The sequence below is a fragment of the Sus scrofa genome, chromosome 1 (genome assembly GCF_054392235.1).
Source record: "Sus scrofa isolate SSC_HxYL_T2T_F1_AM1 chromosome 1, Sscrofa_HxYL_maternal_Yorkshire_Landrace_v2.0, whole genome shotgun sequence".
In the NCBI taxonomy this organism is placed as follows: Eukaryota; Metazoa; Chordata; class Mammalia; order Artiodactyla; family Suidae; genus Sus; species Sus scrofa.
The window spans coordinates 34,775,054-34,791,826 of record NC_139383.1 but is presented as its reverse complement, the minus strand read 5'-3'; the positions used below and the strand labels follow the sequence as shown (position 1 = coordinate 34,791,826).

At 36.6% G+C, this 16,773-nt stretch overlaps 1 protein-coding gene and 1 long non-coding RNA gene across 44 annotated transcripts in view; both read right to left on the bottom strand.

Moving 5' to 3' along the window:
• Nucleotides 1–16,773, bottom strand: part of PTPRK (protein tyrosine phosphatase receptor type K) — a 560,031-nt gene that overhangs the window by 499,022 nt on the left and 44,236 nt on the right. The window lies entirely within an intron of this gene.
• LOC146406021 (uncharacterized) lies at nucleotides 4,593–11,445 on the bottom strand. The gene is made up of 2 exons (XR_014803942.1): nucleotides 7,146–11,445; nucleotides 4,593–6,826 (listed from the first exon to the last, which is right to left on the bottom strand). It is a non-coding gene; the product is annotated as an uncharacterized LOC146406021 (long non-coding RNA).

The following is a 16,773-nucleotide window of genomic DNA, read 5'->3' as shown; positions in this document are numbered from 1 at the left end:
GCCATCTTTAAAGGAAAACAATGAAAGGGAAAAATGCAGCTTGAAAAAATTGTTTAAAAAATACTCTTTCACACTAACATTTTTTTCATTTTTTGATAATAGACCAATTTAATCAAAATGTTTCTCTTCGGCACACAGACCCATGTATTGTCCGGAATTGTAAGAAAAAAATACATATTTATGCACTTGCAGTATAAAAAGATATATGTAACCATCTTGGGAAAAACAGATTTTTTCCTCTTCATTATTCTTTTTTTTAACATATAAGAAATCCCGATGTCCTAATGAAAAGCCACAATTCATCAGATGTTGGAAAATCATGGAGGTATAAAGGAATAAATAAAAGCTATAAAAATGCATTAAAATGACACTTAAATACATTTGCCTAACAAGTCCCCTTAGGGGGAAAACTGCATTAAAATAACTATTTGTGCCCACACCAATTTTAAAAAGGGATTGTGAGTGCCTACAAAAGTTCCAACACAAACTGACCTATTTTTTCCTTTTTTAAGACAACAGCACCTGACTACTACTAACATTAACAAGAACATACATTTAATGTCTAAGAAGGCTAAATTGGTTAATAAAAAATAAGGCAATTTGTCCTAAGAAACAGAAAAAGAAAAGCAGAGCACCAAAAAGACCAACCCCCCGAATACTCTGATGTGATGAAAGAGATCTCATATTAACAACTTGATTGGGATATAATTCACATACCACAAAATTCACCCTGTGAAGGTGTACAGTTCGGTGGTTTTCAGTATATTCAGAGTTGCACAGGAATCACCACTGTGATTTTACATCTCTTGCTTAAAAAAAAAAAAAAAAAATAGTACCTTCCTGTAGCCATTCCATACAACACCTTCCCCCTTTTCCTGGGTAAGCACAACCTACTTTGCCTTTAGGGATTTATCTGTTTTACACATTGCATGTAACTGTGCTCATTTACTATAGGTTCTATAATGACTGGCTTCTTTCATTTATCATAATGTTTTTGAGGTTGATTCACATGTCGCGTGTATCAGTACTTCATGGCTTGTTATTGCTGAATATTCCACCTAACATTTTTTTTTAAAGGAGCTTTGCCATGTTTCTAATTTTGACCTCGGCGAAAATATTCAGGGGGAGCATGGATGGAGGGCAAGGGTAGAACAGGAAGGAAAATGTCTGAAGAAGATTAGGGGAAAAAAAAAAAAATCAATGGAAGGCTCTAGGGAAGTACTTTCCAATAAAAATATAATTAGATCCCTATATGTAACTCTAAAATTTCTAGTTAGCTGCATTTTAAAAAGTAAAAGTCAGATGGCATTAATTTTAATAACAGTTCATAAAATATATACAAAACATTATTCTCAAAATGGAAAGATTTTTTATTCTTTTCTATATAACATAATTTAACATTCATCTCAGATCTCGATTTAGACTAGCCACACCTTAAGGGCTCAAAAGATAACATGTGGCTAGTAGCTACCATTTATGCATAGATTTAGAGAGTGAGAAAGCAGAGAGGGCCATCAGAGGAAAAAAAAAAAAATAGAATCATTAGAATAGTTAGAAAGAATGAGGAATAAGGAACATAAAGTGAAAACAGAGTGGAGACTGGAAGACCATCAGAGGAATTAAACAGGCATATTTTAATTGTATGTGAAACATTTTTGAGTCCTACTTCTACAGTCCTTCCCACAGTGTATGACACTGGAAGAATCAATTGACTGGGTTACAGAGGAGACCAGAAAGAAAGGTACAGTGTATGCCTGTCCTCAATACAATATCACCAAGAAAGAGAGGGAAACATTTTTAAAAACTCTCAAGTTAGAAAGTGATTCTTCCTCTATGACAAATGCAGACAAAGTGCTCAGAAATGAGTGAGAGGTGACAGAATTTATTCACTACTGGGAGACCCCAGCACTGTCCTTCCAGGTTTGTCCTATCCTCACTCTGTGCTCCTTTACACTTGAATTGCCTGTATTAGAGCAGTTAAAATTAACAGTCTGCTTGATGTTCTTAGTGTTCTCATCACTGAGTAGCCTCTAGCCTGTGATTTCTAGGTCCAAGATTTGGAGCTCTGCTGACTTACATATGCTGCATGCCTTGATATACATTCGCTTCTTCCAATTACCCATTTACCGTACCCTCCCTCATACCACAAGGGGCCAACATCCACCAATCACTCTAAGAATTCTTATCTGAATTCTACATCATTAGTCTTTTATCTTAAGTAGTTTTATATAAAACAAATTTACACTTTAAAGATAACGACAACATAAAATTAAGGTAGCTATTAGAAGGCAAAATTTGAAGCATTTTAATTCAAATCGATTATAATTTCTGCAAAATAATTCAGCTTTCTCTATAAAAGTCAAACCTTACTTTTAAATAAATAATTTCACCCTTGAATCCCATGACAAATTTAGAGATAAACTAAATTAAGCCTGGTATGCAAACATTGCATAATGTTTTCGGTAAAAGCCAAATTAAAATCAACACAAAAGCTTTATGTATCTCTATGCAGCTACGCAGCTGCTTCAAGTGAGAAATCATTTTAAAAAATCACAAACTATTAAGTTAACTATTAGAGGTTAGAGGGGCAGTCTAACCTCTAGATGGAAAGAAAATGCTAAATCATAAACTAGATTAAAAACTGGCATAGAAGCCAAAGTAAATTCTTTAAAACTTTTGAGGAAGAAAGGCATGCATTAATAGCCCAAAATGTCCATTTATGTGATCTGTCTTAGGAAACATTAAAGAAAGCTAGAAGTTAATTTGTGTTAAATCAACAAAGCGGACCTCTAAAAACTTAAAAAAAAAAAAAAAGCTGTACTGATATAACTCTAAATCAAAAGCAGTAACTCAGCAATCTTTGAGTATCTCTTTATGTATTTCACAAAGAGCCCTTTAGAAACTTTGTTTTAAAAGAAACAGAAACAGTAACAGATGGCCAACCAAAGTCTCCAGCACATTCCCCAGTGAGCATCCGTAACACCAGCAGGATCAACTCCTCTAACTCATGACAAAAAAGAAAATTCAGACAAACATCAATATCATTTTCTATTTTAGAAATAAAGTCACTGAGTTAGTTTTTTAAGACAACAGCAACAACACAACAAAAACATTGCTGGTCTACAGAAGTGGGAATAACAGAGGTCACACAAGTTGTGGATGGAAATATTCAATTTAATTTATTTATTCTCTTTCTCTTGGGTTTGATTTTTATGTTGAAAAGGGGGTTAAGAATTTGCCATGGGTAGCTCTACACTAACTCTTATGTACTGAAAGGCCAGGTGCAAAGCAAACATAACCTTCAGCAAAATAAATAAAATTTATATTTTCCAACAAAAATAGTTTGGTAACTTAAGTGAACAGAAGGTGAAAGAATGGCTGAAATGCACAATGGGGGCCAGGGCCAGGGAAAGGTAGTGAATGATCGTGCTCAACTTAAAATAAGTCTCCCAATACTGTCATGAAGTGCAACTACAATCTTAAAAAGATCATGAAAAAGACTTTTTATTAAACGGATACTACCAAGCAGCTTATTTTTCAATAACGGGTAAACATAATTATATAATATTTGTTATTAATTTTGAAAAAAATATATGTTAAATTCAAATTCCTTCTGTTTATTGTGAGGGCTTATCAAATGAAATGCACATTGATGACCTGTAAAAAGACAATTATTATAAATATTTGAGTTCTAAGTACAACCAAATCCTTTCATATACCATGTTTCGAAAAAACTAAAAATTTTGAAAATATTTTACCTTATTTCTAATACTATAATACAGTCAATAAGTTGTTTTTTCTTTTCTCCTTTTAAATTACTCAATGCATTTTATTACATTTACAGTTGTAACGATGATCATCGCAACCCAATCTTATACCACTTCTATCCCAAACCCCCAGCGCATCCCCCCACACCCTTCCCAACCTATCTCATTTGGAAACCACGTAAGTTGTAAAAGTAAAGTTTGTTTCTGGGCACCAGTTCACTATTAACAATTGTCAAGGTCAACAATGTAATTTAACCATAGCAAAATGAACATGCAAGATCTTTGTTCAAAAACCAGGAAACATTTCTTTTACCTTTCTTTCTTCCACAGTGTTCAATCAGTCATAATATTTTTTAATTGGCTCCTCAATGTCTCTAGGGTGCGGTAACAGTCATGGGGTGACAGACCCTCAGAAGTGCCTAGAGCTTTGGACTATAACTCAACAAGTAGGAGGCATACACCAGATTCAATCCTCCCCATACCAGCATCCAAGGTCCCTTCAGGGACAGAGAAGAAAGAATTACTGGACTGTGTGGGGTAGGAGGACGTGGGTTCAAGAACCCATCCCAAGAGGATGGGAGGCAAAGGGAGGTGGACCACATGTGAGCTGAGGGTCCAAGCCTTAATCCCTTGCTTCTTTGTGCCACGGGGCTCTGTTTACAAAACCCGAATCAAAGATGAAATTAATATGAATTTTAAGACAGCAATCACAGTATTTTAAATGCCAAGTGTGTGCCGCCTTCTGAATTTGAGGTCCTTTGTGACTACACTGGTTGTCTGCCCAGGAAGCAAGCCCTGACAATTTTGATTCAGGGGAAATGCAACTTTTTTTTTATAGCAGCTATTGCCACTTTACTTGATTCAATCTGTCTTCATAATATCTACCTCCAAGTTTGTGTCAATGCTATAATTACAAATAGAAGCATTCTAACCAGAAGAAAAATATACTCAATATACAATATCTTACCTATTAATTCATGTGTTAGAAATCCATACTAACTGCCATGCAAGTTAATCCTGACATTTAAAAAAGACAATAGTATGGGCAAGAATGGCAAATATACCAAAAAATAGATTTTTTTAAACAATTACAGTTGAAGGGTTTCCTATGCATAATGTACAAGACTCTTACTGGCCCTAGGGTAACAACTGGCAGTGGTTGCATTTCAAGCCTTTGAAATGCATAAAATGACTAGAAATTTTTTAAATTTTTGAAAATCTTTGAAATGCAAAGTGACTAGAAACATGGGAGAGAATTAGGTTCCTTCCTAATAACTAGGGAAGGGAATAGGAATAGCAGCTATGGTCAGATATACAGACACTTTTAAATAAGTTATTTTTAATTCAGGATGGGAAAAAACTAATAATGATTTTATGAGTACAGAGGAAAGAAAATACGGCTCATTCTAACAAACAAACAACTGAATATGAGATTAAAACCCATCAGTTAGAAAAGGTAAGGTATACTTAAAAGCAATTCACTCAGTACTTTCTCTGAGCCAAGGTATTTAATATACATAATATACATAAAATTCAAATAAAACTTAGAGAATAAAATTATAATATAATTATCAATAAATGTACCCTCAAATAATGCCAGGAGACTAAAGCTGAGAATGGACTAAGACTCCTAAAAGATACTAAAAATAACAAAAGAAGCTTTTACTATTATGTTTTGAACAAGAGGAACAAAGGAAAGTTGTAGTCATAGCAGGGCAAGTAGTGTGCGGTAAACAATGAAAAATTCTATTTGGGTTTTGAAAAGGTAAGATAAATGGAGGAAGGGGAGAAAGAAGGGGAAATAAATCCTGCAAACAGATGAAAATTCTATAAAATAGCAAATGACCACCCTGCTAAGTTTAAGTATCCATTCCCCTAAGAAATCTTGCCAGTTCACACCATTGATTCCACTTTGACTACAGTTGTGGGTGACCTTCACATCACCCATGCAACACATCCTTCACTGTTCTTGATGTTTCAGCAGAATTTAATACTGATGACCACTCCCTCCTCTTCACATTCTTGGTTGCCATGATGTGTAGCTACTAATTCTTCCAACTTTTTTGGCCACCTCTAGGTTTCCTTTGCAGATTCACGGTCCCCTCATTAACCATTAAATGCTGGAATCTGTTACCAGTATCAAAAACATCTTCAGTTACAAGCTACCACAGACGTCTCATAAAATTCTATAATCCAAACATTTCCTTTGCACTCTAGACCTAGATACTCAACTTCCTAATTGATCCTTCAACTTGTCTGTCACAAAGGCATTTCAAACATATCCAAACCCAAGCCTATGACCTCACCCTCAAATGCGGTCCTCTTCCAGGGCTCCCTCTCTCAGTAATACTGCCTCTCATCCAGATTTACCCAGAAAAACCCAGGTAAAATCTTGACTCCACCTTCTCTCTCATCCCACCATCCAATCCATCATTAAATCTTGGGATTTTACCTTCTAACTTTCTCTTAAATCCATTCCCCTCTTTCCATATCTTCTAAGACAACCAAACTACCAAATTCTCTCACCTGGATCACTACAGAGCAATCAACTCAGTTTTCGGTGCTAATCTTACCTGTTTCCATTCTGCTTTCTACACTGTAGCTAAAATAATCTTCTGAAATCAAAATCTAATTTTATCATCACTATTTTTACAATCCTTGAATGACTTCCTATTGTCTATCCTTAATCTTCCTCATCATCTTCATCTCACCCAACACACTCTCCAACTCCATACACTGTGGACTCCAGCACCTTCAGTCACACAGTCTTATAAATGTTGTTCCCTCAAACTTGAATGCTTTGCCCCCTCCTACAATTCCTCTCTCTTCACTTTATTACTTTCTATTCATCCCTCAAATCCCAACTCACCTTCTGCGGGAAGCTTTTCCAGATCCCCATAGGTATCTACCTTAATGCTGTGTATCTATGTATCTTCCCCATTAGATGATAAACTCCATGTGGTCAAGGATTAAATTTGCTTATATTCAGTATCCTCCATCCACCATCAAGCATAACAATCTGGTGATTGGTAGACACTTTACTTATCAAATAAAGACTTCTTTTTTTTTTTTTTTTTTTTTTTTTTTTGTCTTTTTTGTCTTTTTGTCTTTTGTTGTTGTTGTTGTTGCTATTTCTTGGGCCGCTCCCGCGGCATATGGAGGTTCCCAGGCTAGGGGTCCAATCGGAGCTGTAGCCACCGGCCTACGCCAGAGCCACAGCAACGCAGGATCCGAGCCGCGTCTGCAACCTACACCACAGCTCACGGCAACGCCGGATCGTTAACCCACTGAGCAAGGGCAGGGACCGAACCCGCAACCTCATGGTTCCTAATCGGATTCGTTAACCACTGCGCCACGACGGGAACTCCAAATAAAGACTTCTAATTTGAGAATTCTTATTTGGTAATGAAGATGAGTCTTTTTCTATTAGTGATTGAGTCATCAGGACAAACTAATTTGGAGTTTTCCGTTTCTATACCTATTAATAAGATACTATTCCTCTGTTTGCTAAATACATGTGAACTACACATATACAATCTTAATCAAATTTCAGCCTGGCAGCATCACACAAATCTTGAATACCAAGCTTTCAGTTAACTAGACTCTTCAGCAGGAGTTTATCAGGACCCTCATTTAACTGCCTGTCAATATCACAACCAGACATTTTTTATCATATAAAGTTTATTTTCAAGCAGTGCAATTTGTCTCTATTTAGACTGACTCATTTTTTCAGTGCTCAAGTTTACATTGCTGTTCAATCTATTATCTCTGATATAAAATGTTATGAGTACAAAATGATTCTGGAATAGATTTAAAGAAAAGAATTTCCTAACAAATCCGTCAGTACTTCCATGACTTTCGTGGACAGCATCCAAACCTCCTTGCTGGCCATTCATTTATAGACGTGTCCACACACCTGGCCCCCAAGAAGCAGATTGCTACTAAGTCTGTCTTATTTTCTCTTACCTTACCCCTAATTAGTGTTTGTCACTTTCCTTTAATAAAAGATTTCTCCAACTCTTTTCAAGTTGCAATGCTTCTATCCCAATCAGAAATACTTCCTTAAAATCTGTGTACCAAACAGAAACACTGCCTCAGGCTCAGGAAATTCAATATACACATTAAATATCTTTTAAAAAAAAATCTCAATGTATCTGATTTCACCAACACAATGTAAGTGCCCTCACAGAAGTTCCTTTTGATAAATAAATCTCACAACTTTGAAACAAGGTAGTTTGTTGATAGCCATGAAAAATGTACTTTTCACAGTTCTAGAAAAATAAGATCACAATATCCACGTCAAGATTAACAAAACCAGACCAGTATCTCACCTTGAAAAAATAGAAATGACCACTATAAATGAGTGTTTTCCTCCATTTATTTTATCTAGATAGAAAGCATATATTAAGCCATCTATCAAGAAACAAAAGGTTATCTTGTATACTTAGCTGCAGAGATATGCCAAGGGAAGTTGCTGTTACAAATCATTAAGGTGAGAATGTACACACAGAGAACATGCCTGATTTGCTCAGCTTCCAATAACCTGAAGATACCTCCAAAATAGTTTATATCCTGACCTGGAACACCACTTCAAATCCAATAAAACAAAATACTGGTGTTATTTATTAACACCCTAGAGTACCTTTAAGGAGATGCTCTAACACAAGAGTTGAGGACATGGGAAGAAACAGGAAAAATTAATCAAGAGAGTCTGTATCTGTGCCTCCAAACAAATAAGCATTTTGGTGCTTCTAATCAATGTTTATGTTAATATGAGTACTCAGATTAGCACTTGTGATAGAATAATCCCCCCCCCATAAGTGTCTATATATCCTAGTCTCTGGAAACTGAATATATTAGATTATGCGACAAACAAGAATTTAAGTTTGCAGATGGAATTAAGGTTGCTAATCAGCTGACTTTGAGATGAGGAGGTTATCGTGAATTATCTGAGTAAACCCAATGTAATCATTAGTGTCCTTAAATATGGATGAGGAAGCAGAAGAAGAGAAGCAGGGAGATGGCAATGTGGTAAGGGCTTGGCCTAACCATGCTGAATTTAAAGATAAAGAAAGAGGACCATAAGCCAAGGAAGACAGGTGCCTCTAGATACTGGAAAAGGCAAGGAAATGGATCCCACCCTAAAGCTTCCAGAAAGAAGAATCCCAGAATTGTCCTGATTTTAGCCCAGTGAGATCCATCTGCCCTGTGACCTCCAGAAATATAAATTAATACATTTTTTGTCATTTAAAGCCACTAACTTTATTGAAATTTTTTGCAGCCGCCAAAGAAAGCCAATATAATAAAAACTTTGGAACAAAATATCCAAACATGGTGTTATTCCTAAGCACAATAGTAAACTAGCCATTCCGAGTTGTTTAAAACATATAAACACACAAACAAAAAATTCATAGTCTACTTGAGAACTCACCCAAAAAAAAAAAATTTTAATTACTTCTCCTTGGCCCTCAGTTTCCTTATTTTTAATAAAATAGAGTTTAATGGAATATTTTACAAGTTTCCTTTGAGCTCTAAAGTTCTTTGTTCCCCTGTCTTACAAATGCTAATTATGAATTATTGTTTGAGCTTGTTTTCTTTTCTGTGAAATCATTTTGTTAACCTCTAATGAGTATTTTTTAAAAAACAAAAGTAATCACATTAAAGGAAATCTGATATAAGTTCACAAAATTATTCATTAAAACCTACTATTTTTCACTTTAGGTCTGTAACAAATTTCTTTGCTTTACTATGTCACTTTACTCATCTTTGAAAAAGACCAAGTTCAAATAAAAGAAAAGTTCAGTAGTTCAGTTAGAGTTGCAGGCAAGCTTTTTTTTGTTTTTTAATCTTAGAAGAGGCAAAAAAATAAAAAGCAATACAATGAAAGAATTTTGCTTTTAAACAATTCTTAACATACAGATCTTTCCAGGTTCAATAAGGGACATATCTAGAGAAGAAATAATACATTTTTTAATGGCTAAAAAGCTTTTCCTGTAAACTATTACAAGTCCTAATTATACTGCTTAATATCTACAGTTAAAAAAAAAAAACTACTCATTTTCACTGCATTTAACTGTGTCATGTATTTTTTTTTCTCTTAAAAAAAGTATGCCACCAAAATGAGAAGAAATCAGAGAAGAAAAGTTGAAGCCACATTATATTACAGACTAACTTAAGTCTCCTTTAACAGATTACAGAGTCAAAATGTCATTAGAATACGTGATAGTGCCTTTAACAAATACCAGTGAAGGACATCATTTAAAAACAAGTTTTAGGAGTTCCCATTGTGGCCAGGCAGGTTAAGGATCCAACATTGTCTCTATGAGGATGTGGGTTGGATCCCTGGCTTCACCCAGTGGGTTAAGGATGCGGTGTTGCTGCAAGCTGCGGTATAGATCACAGATGGGGCTCAGATCCAGTGCTGCCATGGCTGTGGTACAGGCCCCAGCTGCAGCCCTGATTCCATCTCTGGCCCAGGAATAGTATTACAAAAGTTTAAAAATAAAAACAAATTTTATGCAAGAATGTTCTCTTGGCTTTAAATGAATTTAGTATGCCTGAGAGTAACTGACAATTGAGGCCAGTGGTTGAAAATATTCAATGAGTACATATATGCAACATTTTCCCAACCACTATCATAAAGATGCCAAGTTGTAAAGGTATTTTCAGAATATCCAGTTTTCTGATAACCATGTGATTTTATGTATGTGTAAAATTTTACTGAACAAATAAAAATGTTGGATTTTCAATACATGTGGTAGCAAAACTTGGGGCAGGAAATGAACAGGAAAAAAATGAATTGGCAGAGGATTCTAGATATTATAGATGATGAGCAAAAAAGCCTAGGACAACCCTGTTCCAGAAGAAAAACAATGATGGTTGGAAAAAAAAAAAAAGTCAAACTCATGGAACCAAAGAGCAGGAGAGTGGTGTCCAGGGACAGATGGGGGCGGTGGGAAGGAAGGAAAGGGCGAGAAGTTGGTCAAAGGATACAACATACTTTGCATTTGTAAGATGAGGAAGTTCTATGGATTTAGTGTACATGATGATTACAGTTATTAATACTACACTGTACACTGGAAATTTGCTGAGAGGAGATCTAAGTGCTATCGCCACACACACACAGCAAAGACGGTAAGTATGTAAGACGGTGGAGGTGTTAATTAACTTGATTGTGATAGTCACCTCACAAGTGTGTGTGTATTACATCATCACATTTACACCTTTAAAAAATAAAATAAACGCTACTTTACAGGCAAAACAAAAGGAAAGCCGTCTGAAAGAGTTTGGGGCAAAGCGAAGATGGGGCAATAGAGATTTGATAGAGATGATATTAGTGACGAAAAGAGGTCTTGAAGGGAAACAACTACAAAAAAGTGAAAAAATGGAAATCAGAAATGTATTTAATAGATACAAAATAGCCTCCAAAACACACACACACACACATGCACACGCACCCCAAAAGCAGGCCAATCAATAAGGAAAAAGTGGCTGACTGTGAAATGGACCAGGCTAATGGACTCACAGCTGAACCATATCCCTTCCTATTTTTAATCACAAGCTAGAGGTCCAGCAGGTATATGTGAGTGTGTGTGAGGCTAACATTAGATATTTTCATTGTGCAGTTTGGGGGCTGGGTTTCAAATCCTTTGAACATAGTTGTGCTAATTATGGTTTCTCTGCAGTGATTTTAATAGAGTTAATGTATAAGACTATGTCAGAAGCAAATCCGTGTGTTACTTATGAAAGAGAAGTGAAAGCAGAGGAAGAGAAGGAGGAGATGAAAGACAGGCCAACAGAGACAAGAGGGTGGAGGTGGGGAAGGAGAGCCAGAGAGTGAGACTGAGACTGGGAGGGGCACAAGGAAGACGGTGCAAAAACAGAAACACCTCCACATCTCCAAGGCTTTGTCCCTCAAGAGAGAACAAAAGGCGAGTGAAATCAGGAGGTTCTGCTGAGCCTTTGTTCTTAATTCTGTTCTTTGTTTTCCTCTCTCATGAATTCTGCCTTTCATTTGAATAGTCCCCCAGAAGCATGGTTTTGTGGTTTCTGCTTATTCACATGATTCAGTATGTCACAGATGGTGCAACGCAGCCAAATGCAGCAAGTGCGTGCGTGCGTGTGTGTGTGTGTGTGTGTGTGTGTGTGTGTGTGTGTGTTGGCACGGGTGTTGTGATGGCTACTTTTGTTTTTTGCTCCCCTCCCTCTTTAAGTATCAGGAACTCTGTTAATTTGCTTTTATCTTTGTATTTGGGAATAATTTCAAACTTACATAAAAGTTGTGAGGATAATAAACCAACTCCTGTAAAGCCTTTCTAACTAAATTTACCAATTTTTGACAATTTGTCACATTTGTTTTCTCTTTCCATATATTTTTTAACATTTATTCTGTATAATTCTATATAATTGATTTACGCTTCCTAAACAATTTGACAGCAGGTGGCATACAATACACTCTTAACCCCCAGTATGTCCATGGCCTATATTTTCAAACCAGAAGAATATTCTGTCACATAACCACAATATTGTAATCATATAAAAACTTTATCATTGCTACAACACGTTTACATAACGTAGGGTTCAGCAAACTCTTGGGCCAAAGCTGACCTGCCAAGTGACTTTGAAAATAAAATTTCAGAGTTCCCGTCGTGGCTCAGTGGTTAAAACGAATCCGACTAGGAACCATGAGGTTGTGGGTTCGATCCCTGCCCTTGCTCAGTGGGTTAAGGATCCACCGTTGCCGTGAGCTGTGGTGTAGGTCACAGACGTGGCTTGGATCCTGTGTTGCTGTGGTTCTGGTGTAGGCTGGGGCCTACAGCTCCGATTAGACCCCTAGCCTGGGAACCTCCATATGCCACGAGTGCAGCCCTAAAAAAGGCAAAAGACAAAAAAAAAAGAAAAAGAAAAAGAAAGAAAGAAAAGAAAATTTCAATGGAACACAGACATGCCCATCCTCTTCTGTTTTGTCCATGGCAACAATGTGAACAGCAAAGTTGGGTAATTGTTGCAAGACAGATGATGGATTGCAAAGCCTAAAAAAATTTACTGTTTGGCCCATTAGAGAAAAGAGTTTTTCTGATCCCTGGTACAATTCATATTCTATTGAATATTCTCAATAATGACTTTTTACCTATATTTCCCAGCCTAGGACTAAATCCAGAACCATACATTGTATTTAATGTTCATATCTCTCAGTCTCCTTTAACTCAGAACAATTCTTCAGCCTTTTTTTGTCTTTCATAGCATTGTCACTTTGAAAAAGACGAGTCAGGTATTTTTTAGAATATTTCTCTCTTTGGAATTATCTGGTGTTTCCTCAGGATGAGATCCACATAATGCACTCATTGTCAAAACACTACAAATGTAATTTTATGTTCTTATGATACCATACAAAACCTATCCTGTGAAGCTACCAGATGTATTTAAAAGCTGTATTTTTTAACTTCCACTGTTTTGCTCAAAAATGAACATTCATTTCTGCAGTACAAAGTAGAAGAGAGACATCCAAGACAAAATAGACAAAAACAAAACCTAATAGTTTGCATAATCTCTACTGTGAGTCTGCCCATAAAGTCATTCCTTTTCACATAATCTACAAGGGACACAAGATTCAGTAACCACTGTCTTGAGTTTGAGCAATTGGGGCACAAAGGTTAGGGACTATACTAGTTTATTAAGGCTGCCATAACAAAATACCACAGGCTAGGTGGCTGAAAAAAACAAACTTATTTTCTCACCATTTTGGTGGTAGAAGTCTAAGATCAAGGTGTTGGCAGATTTGATTTCTCAAGAGACTTCTCTCCTTGGCTGACAGACAGCCACTTTCTCACTGTGTCCTCACAAGTCCTCTATATTTGTCTGAGTCCTAACCTCTTCTTGCGAGGCTACCAGTTGCACTGGATTAGGGCCCACTCATATAACCTCATTTTACCTTAGTACCTCTTTACGGATTATATCTCCAAATACAGTCACATTCTGAGTATTGAGAGTCAGGACTTCAACAAAAGAATTTGAGGGGGATGGAGGAGAGGACACAATTAGGCCCTAATGGGGATGAAGAACTTTTTAAGATACCCACCACTGATACTCTAGGTGACACTAAACTATACCTACTTATTATATACTTGGGTCTTTTAAGTCAAAGTGGGACCGTGATGACAAAAAAAAAACGTTACAAGTCATGTTGTGGAAGGAACCTGAACATTATTTAAAGAAGAAGTGACACATGGGGGACATTATGGCTGTCATCAAATAGATGAAAGGTTCTCATGTGGAAGATACATTAGAAAATGACTTGTTCAGAGTCATTCACAAAGGTCTGAACTATAACCAGGAAACAACACATTTTTCAATGAAAAAGATAATCATTGTAACCTAGTCAACAGTAGAAGGAAAATCAATGACCTCAGAAGACAGAATAAATGCTTAGAATAAATCGAACTGAAAGAAAAGTAGGGAGTTGGTAAAATGAGGCTGTATATTTGTATCTGTGTATTCCTTTTCTCAAATCAAACTTTAAGACAGAGAGCTTTCAATGGCTCTGTCTATCACCACGTAAGTTTTCTGAACTGCTGTGACAACTAAAAACTTATGATTGCCTCAGGCTGGAGTGAGGTATCTTCATACCAAGGCTTAGTGTCATTATATTTTTCTCTAGAGCAAAATGTACGCCCTAAACTGTGAACTACACAAGGACAGAACAAGAACCTCTAAAAGGAGAAGAGCATATATAAAGGTTACAAAATACATCTAAAAAAACGCCTAATGACTCAACTAATACTGAAGCCATACGATGTACCTAACATTTTAAGAACCACTAGTACTTTTGAAATACCAGCTCACAGACCAAGATCCACTGCCTTTCCACCCTAATTTTATACTGTAAAACTTAAAACAATTATCTTAATAAGAAGTGGCAGGGCAGGCCATGTACACAGGTATGGGGTGATATAAAATGAGTACATCTTCTCTCTGTTCACCTTGGATTGCAAACCCTGCCTTTACAAGAAGCTAAGAAGTTAGAAGCATCACAGCACAGTGTTTACAGACAGTAGGTCTAGAGACAGGCTCCCTGAGCCAAATTCACGCCCTTTCATTATCAGCTCTGTGACATTGGGCCAGGTACTTAAACTCCATGTCTGTTTCCTCATTTGTAAAACAGAGATAATGAGGGTTAGTAAGTACCTCATTTACTTGCTGTGAGGATTATACAAGATAATATATTTAAAGAGTGCCTCATACATAGAAACGATTTAAGAGCTAAAGCTATATTCCTTTGGCCATAGAGAAGCAGTGAACATTTAAGACGGGGCTCACATGATCAAATTTTTGCATCAGACAAATCACTTTGAGAGCACAGTGAAAGATATTGGTTAGAGGAGGTCAAATCTGCAGCCAAGGCAGGAGAGCAGATAAGACGACTGCTGCAATAGTCCAGGAAAGAGACTCTGAGGGTCTTAGCTACAGCGATAGGGGAATGGGCAAGAGATGCAGGTATGCAAAATTTTAAAGAGACAGTAGAGGTTTGGGTGTTAGGAAGGAAAGAGGAAGAATCAGATGGGTAATTGGAACTCTCAAGCATGTTTGAGAGCAAATAATACAGCTGCTCTTAAAAATGTTGATACCCTCCTAAGGTTGTTGCCTTAAGCAGATCTGAAGCATAGAGGTTAAGGACTGATCTGGGATTCCATTTTGATTGAGAGTCAATTTTATTCCACTGATGAGAAAAACATTTTGAAATTATTTTAGAGGGAAAAAAAAAAAACAGATGGCACTTTCTAATAAAAGAGGTGTACAGCCACATCCTAGTACCATGTTCAATGTTAAGTATTCCATCCTATATTTTATACTTCTATTAAAGTTGTTCCCTCAGCATTGCATCAGTTCTTCAAAGTTAACACTGGTTTCGACAGACCAAGTCTTTTTCACAAAAGATGAGAACAGATATTTGCTGAACACCGGTTTTTCTGTCACGTTTCATTCATTATTCCATTCTGTAATTCCCCAAAGAGGGCCTCATAATGCAGATCTAATTCCACTGCCCCAAACTATACCTCCCCATGGCAATCCTTGGGCTCACTAGCATCATCTCTTGTCGTATCAAGAAGCAGTCTTGTTTGTATCAGGGTCAGGTAAATAAACCCTCAAAAAATCTCACATAGTAGCCTGGTTATGAATACGTCCAGCATATGCTGTGTGTTGAGCTTCTTTCTTGTGGGAGGTCAACACATCCGAAACTAGGTAAGTAAGGTGTTAATCTTAGGATAAAATATGCATAAATTCTAGAGAATCACTAAGTTATTTTAATAAAGCAGGTTTGGCTTCAGAAGTGTATAAAATATGCATATTCAGTTTGGTTTTGTTTTGTTTTGTTTTTTGGTCTTTTTTTTTTTTTTTTTTTTTGCCTTTTCTGGGGCCGTTCCCATGGCATATGGAGGATCCCAGGCTAGGGGTCCAATCTCAGAGCTATAGCCACCGGCCTACGCCACAGCCACAGCAACGCGGGATCTGAGCCACATCTGCAACCTACACCACAGCTCACGGCAACGGCGGATCCTTAACCCACTGAGCAAGGGCAGGGATCAAACCCACAACCTCATGGTTCCTAGTCAGATTCGCTAACCACTGAGCCACGACGGGAACTCTCTTTGCTATGATTTGGTGGACTTCCTAAATAATTTATTTTCACTCATGCTAAAAAAAAAAACACATAATTTCATTTTGATTTGATTAACAAAATCACTGCATATTTTTCAGGTTTATCTTTCTTATTTAAGTACTGGAAACCCACAAATAATTACTGAGGAACATTAGATGATGTGATATTAAGTTCTAGAAGACAACTGTCAACAAACATGGATTCTTTCTAAACTGCCTTTTTAAAAAAATCAATTCGAAACTTTTTTAAAAATCAAATTTGACTAGGTTTTAGTTACCATCAGTCTGTAAAATAATGATGCTTCCATATATTTAGTTTTCTAAGCACTTAATAGGAGATAATAAAAAG